Raw genomic sequence first — 6449 nt, 5'->3', positions numbered from 1 at the left:
GAGACAGTCAGTGTGATCCAAGTGCTTTTTATGCTGGAATTACTGATGAATAAGTAGTGTTAGTATGTGCTTTGCAGGACAGAAATTTCACTGAGAGGTTAGTAAGCGTTACCTCAATACCAAAGTGTTCCCGTGTCTTATTTAAGAGGATGCATGAGTTCATATTCTTACAGGGCATCTGCTCCAAAAGCCTATAAAATGTTTTATTAATCATCAGAGATGGAATTCTTATGAATTCTGATCTTAATTTCCTTATCTGAGTCAGAAGCCTACCCATCCACACACCTTTTGTTTGTATTCCAAGATAAAATTCAGATCCTTGTCTCCCAGTTATGTTATGAATTACAGTATCACAATATGTTAAATTTAAGAAGCCAGAACTTGACTGTCCTTGGGTACATAACAGTTGCAAAGTTTGAGGACCCAGTTCCTTTTTAAAAAACTATCTGGATGGTGATGTACCACAAAAAGGCAGGTGGATTGGTTTTGGCAGTACTTTGTAAGTTTACATGTCTTGCAGTTGGATGAAAATACTGATTGATTGAGCCTATCAGGTTGGAAAGGAAAGGTAATTCCAAGCTGTTATATTTTAATATATATTATAATTTTCAGATTGTTTTTAACAGTTTTGGCATTTCTACTGCTTTTTTCTTAACTCTCTTTATGGTCTAAAACTTGAGGTGATGTGGGTCCAGTACTTAGTTTACTTTTGTTTTAGTGTTTTTTTGGGGAAAATACTTAGCTAATACATTTACATGATTAAAGAAAACTTAAAACGTGTGGAGGAGTGGATTTTTTTCTTTACCACAAATGCAATTACCTAATGTTTCTTTTAGATTTATTTTTAAGGAAAAGGAGTGAGGATTTAGCTATAGTTATATTCTAGGATTTTTTCAATTAAGATGTGGTCTTTTAAAATAATTTATTTTTGTAGACTAGCCTTGCAGGTTCTATTTTTTCAAATTGTGTTCAAAGTACTACTGCCCTGTGCTTTGTGAAAGATTGCTCACCTGTTGCACGTCTCATAATTCTGTAAAACTTGTGATGTTTGAAAAAATTGTCTTAGTGTTCCAATATAGTGAGTGATCTTATTGTATTTTAAGTCAAAGTTGGCTGGACACTAATAATACATGTTTTCCTGTAGAATTTGTTTTTCTATAAAAGATAAAATTCTGAAGTGATTATTTCCCCCTGATGCATCAATTTCAAGTCTAAATTGTCTCATTTATTCACTGTGGAATTCAGTATTTGATGTGGTCCCCCTCAACCCTTCCACTTTCTAAGGCATTTATTAGGCATATTGTAGTAAATACTAATGTGGACTGCTGTATGACAGAGACTGTTTGCTGTGTGTTCTGGTCTAGTAGTAGCAGGGACTTGGAGAACATAGTTTTTTAAGGACAAGTTGCATCCTTTATCCTCTGTGACTCATACTCAAGCTGAAGGTTTTTTAGCCTCTGCTTTTCTCCTTCCTTGCATTCTCACATAGATTTTATTATTTTTTAATAACACTTTTAGGAGTGGAAACCACAAAGCATCTCAGCCAAAACTGCAAGTTTTCTGATTGTGTCAGGTGCAGTTTTTTCAGCTGTATTCGGAGGCTCTGTTTTTATTGAGAGATTTTTACTGGCCCGTCTTTGATAAAGGGGTGTACGGGGAATATTTTTAGGTATATTTTGTCTAGGTAATACACTAATTTTAATTCTGTATTCTCCTTATTTGTTATCATTTCAGCTGACTTATCTTTTTTCCACAACAAAGGGAAAAAAAATATGCATTATGGAAGTACATCTACTAATGATGAGTGCATCGAATACGGGCTTCCTGCAAAGGGTTTTTAGGCTTTTGTGTATTGGAAGTGTGGCAATTTCTACTTAATTGAGAATTTTCAGTCCTTTTTCTAAAGTTGATTTAGATGCGTTTTTTACAAAAGAATCCACAGAAGCATATTGTTTAAAATCTGAAAGAAAAGTATTTCATTTTATGGTCATATGTTCTTAAGGCATTTGGGCTTGGTAGAATGGAACAATTGATTAATATTGACTCCTGTACAAAAACTGAACTTCTATGCATGCCTAAAGGCTTACATTGCAGAAGTGAATATAAAATGACAATGTGCTGCTTTTCTTCTAGCTTAAGTATTGTGCTGCTTCTGTTCTTACTGTTAGCTCTGAATAGAGAGTACTCTCTTTTTCCAGTTTACCTGCTTAATGTAAATGAGAAGTCAAGGTATACCAAAAAGATTTTTTTGTAGAGGGGTTGCATAGCTTAAATAAGTAAGTTTTCATTTCTTGTTAGTGAGACACAAGTAATTAAGATCAAAAGTAGGCTATATCTTTATTACATATAAAAAGAAATGGGAATCCAGGCTTTAAAGCACAATAGTCAGATTTTTTGAAATGCATGTGCTTTGAGGAAAATAAAATGTGCCAGGAGCAGTAAGTGGTTGTATGTGCTATAGAAACTGCAGTCAATCAGGCTTTGCTGAAGCAAAAGAAAAGAAACTATAACAAAGTGTGCGGTAAAAAGAAAAGAATACAAGGAAGGAAAAATCCTAAGGTGTTGAGCACTTGAGAATGGGAAAAGATGAACACAATCTAAAAAATAAGAAATTATGATTGGCAAGGAAAAGAACAGTAAGAAATTATATTTTATTAGAATGCATAAAACTATGTAGTATGACATTCTCTTTCTTTTAGCAATATCCAGATAGTTGTGTGATTCCTCCCTCCCACCCCCAGCAAAAACTAATCTTTTTTTTTTTTTTTTTTTTTTTTTTTCCCCTCTTGTAGTGAAAGCCAGTCTCTCCATTTAACTGTTTTCTAGTACGGTATTTAGTCTCTCAGGTATAAACCTATTAGCCATCTGAAAACTTGGTCTTATTGCTAAGGGTGATATCTTAGTCTGGAGGTTTGTTGATGAGGTATGTATCTGGAGAGTGGAGAGTGAGTAACTTTAATTGTGGCAACGGGAGCTGGAGTGAATTGAAGAGGAAGTGAATTGATTCTTTCAGCCAGAAAATGATTGAAGCACCACACTGAAGATGTTATGGGGAAAAAATGAAAGGTGCAGTGTTCTAAGGTCTACAGAATTCTTGCAGTGGACTGTTTTCTTTGGTGAATATGTTGGTCCATATTTTTCAAGTTGCTTAAACGTCTGTGGATAAACAAGATTTATAGTTAAATCATCACATTATGAAAAGGAGTTAAGAAAAATATTCAAAATGTAATGTGAAAAGTATGTACATTTCTTAAATACCAGACGGATTCTATAACTGGTTATATCAGACAAGCAGAAAATTGCCATTCTGTCCTATATTACATGAGGCTCTTGAGGACAATTTCATTTTCTGTGTAAATGAAAGCCACCAATTAAAATAAAATGTCTTGGTTACTTTTTATAAGTGTTACACTAACTATCAGCCTGGTCAAAATTTTGTACTGCTAGCGTTCGTAGTGCTGTTATGGGGAGAAAGCGTCTGTTAAAACAGTGGAATACAGCTCCATGCTTTAGGATACATTTGATTTTTGTAACCTAAATTTAGACTGTATTTAAAACTTTAGAGGTTGTGATCAGCTGCTTCAAATCTGAAGACAGAAGAAGAAAAAAAATGCAGTGTTGGATAAATGATGTAGCATAAAGGTTTTTGTGTAAGTTTCTTTTCAAATTAAAGATGCTGAAGAACTATGCGAGAAGCATTTGAAAAATGCCTAAAGCATTTGGAAAACATTTTGTCTGTTGCCAAAACTGTATTAAATCTGAAAGTTAATGGTGAGGATTTTCATTGGTGGTAGAACTTTCAAAGGGCAATTTTGAAGCTGAAACATGTTTTTCCATGCAGCCTTTTAATCAAATGTGTTCCCCACCCCCCCACCCATGCTTTTTGGTGTATTGGCTTTTTCATTCTGTGTCTTGGTTACTTCATATTAATATGGGAAAGTTATTTTGATTTGTGAGGTCTATACATTTAAATATTTCTCTACACATGTTCTTTCTTTTGTAATTATACTTGAATTCAATACATCCTGTAAAATGTCTAGAAGTTCTAATTATTCAGTAAAATGTTACATAGCTGGTAAAGGTTGCGTTTTGTTAATTCAGGCAATTTTATATGTATTGTAAAGGTAAGCAGTAACGCTAGCTTTAGGCATTTGGATGATTTGCCATGTGTCTGAATTCAACATGCATATAACAGTATTTTATGGATGCAAAACAAAGGTTATATCCATCCGTTTGTACTAGTTAAGTTTGCCTTTGTGATGTTAACGGTACACACTGTTAAACAGCATGCACTTGGTACATGAGCAACCTGCCTAGAGTAGCCAGGCTGTATTTATTCATATTCCATACTCTATTGGCAACTGTGGCCTTTCATCCTGTTCCCCCCTGCCCCCAAAGAGTGTGATTCCTTCCCCAGGACACAGCAAGCTCTTTCCGCCTGGCTCAGAGGCCCCCCCTGGCATTGTCCCCAGCTTGGACTACTAGTCCTGATCTGGATCTAAGGATGATGTGAAGAAAGATAGTAAGACAGATGTGTTGCATGTCTCTGTATAGTCAAGGGTATGGAGAATTTTTTGAAGAGGTTGGGTTTATGTATTAGACTGACATAATAACTGTAGCTTGACAAAGTCAGCAAAGCTGTCAAGGCCTCTTAAGAAAAAGCTAGGTGTCATTCCTTGAAATTAGTAAACTTGGAAAGGATTTAACATGCTGTCTGGTTCCTTGAAGTGTCACTTTTTATCACCAATGGCAAAGAAAACTGGTGGTTTTTCCAGTTACGGAAAGAACTACTTTTAATTGGGCTAAAAAATCTGTATGTGGTTGCAAAGAAGAGACAAAAATGGAAGAAGCCTGGGTGATAAAGTGGAGAAACTTGAAAAACTGTGGTGGTCACAAGCAGTGTATTTCGGGAAGCATTTTGGATGTGCAGCATATATCTTGGTGTTTCATTTAATAGTTGAGAGACTCCCTTTCTCAACTGATTTTCTTACAGGGACGCTAGAGAGTATCGTTTGGTGGTCAGATTGCAAGCAGCTGCATGTCACAAACTTGTCTCCCACATTCAGCAGCATTATTTTTGGGTGGTGATAACATTGCCAACAGTTTTTGGGTTTTAGTTCTTTTTGTTTGGTTGGTTGGCTTTTTTGGGGGGAGTTGTTTGTTTGGTTTGGGGTGGTTTTTTTGTTTTTTGGGGAGGGTTTTGGAGGGGGTTTCTGGGGTTTGGTTTTGGGTTTTTTTTGTGATGTGTTTATTTGCTTGTTTTTTATATGAACCAAATGGCACAAAATCTGCCTGAGCGGGGAAGTGACAGACTTCAGGGCCTTCTCTGTTTGAGGTCAAGTCCAGATATTGGACTGTCTTTTGGGTCTCAGCCACATTGAAAGAGGGAGAGTGCTCTGTATTTTCACATAATGTAACCTGGAATCTTCAAAATGCTTTATTTGCCATTTGTGATGTTTGTTGAAGGGCCATTCTTAAAAAATTGCGTTAAATGGTTGATAATGGGTTGAAGTGGGACCCTGCGGTCAGCTGGTTGGAGGTGATCTTAACAATTCTGTTCGGGAATCAATGTTGTCTGTCTTTCCTAATATTTTATGTGGGACTTAATTAAAAGATCATGGGAAGTAAATCTTCCTTTACCATTTGAATTGAACTTTTTGAAAACCTTGGGAAAGGGGAATAATTTCTGCCTTCACAGAAGCTGTGCTACCTCAGCCTGTAGTAAATTGTCTATATTGACTTACCCAAGTTCTGTAGTGATTTTTTTTTTTTTTTTTTTTTTTTTTTAAATTTAGACTCTTTCAGTTCTTCTGGTACCGAATTGGGGGGCTTAGTAAGATCTTCTGTAGCCTTGCTTTCCAATAGTTGAAGTGGCTTAAATGTTTTCCAGTGCTCTGGTGTAAACTGATATTGAGTATTTTAGAGTTGTGTTTGTTTGGGTATTTTGTTTTTGTTTTTGTTTTTCTTTCCAGAAATACTCATTGAACAGCAGATTACCATTGAAATAAATGAGGCCACTCTGGATACACAATGCATTACATTTAAGCTTGATTTTTTTTCCAAAGCAAGTTGCAGTAATAAAGAAAATCCCTCTTGTATTTTATGCACATACAAATACATTCATATGTGAACTTGTGTCTCTGCATGTTATAACTGTATGTAGCTATCTTTGGTTGTAGATTTGTACCTCACTGTCTTCCTCATGAAAGAGAACAGATACCTTAGGAAAAATAAAAATTAAATACTGTGGAAGAAGATTCTAATGAATCTGGGCAACTTGGAAACCTTTATGAAAGGAAGATGTTTCAGTGAGGCTGTGACTTTGAGAAGACCAAACTTGTGGTGTTCTGTGTTCTGCCCTACGTTTTCATCTGGCTGCCATCAGAGACAACATAGAGGGGTTTAACAGACTGGTGGTTGAACCCTGTGCGGCTGCTCTTTCATCCTGA

Source organism: Antrostomus carolinensis, unplaced genomic scaffold (genome assembly GCF_000700745.2).
Source record: "Antrostomus carolinensis isolate BGI_N321 unplaced genomic scaffold, ASM70074v2 scaffold2706, whole genome shotgun sequence".
In the NCBI taxonomy this organism is placed as follows: domain Eukaryota; kingdom Metazoa; phylum Chordata; class Aves; order Caprimulgiformes; family Caprimulgidae; genus Antrostomus; species Antrostomus carolinensis.
The sequence above is the reverse complement of the archived record's forward strand: the minus strand, read 5'-3'. Positions refer to the sequence as shown.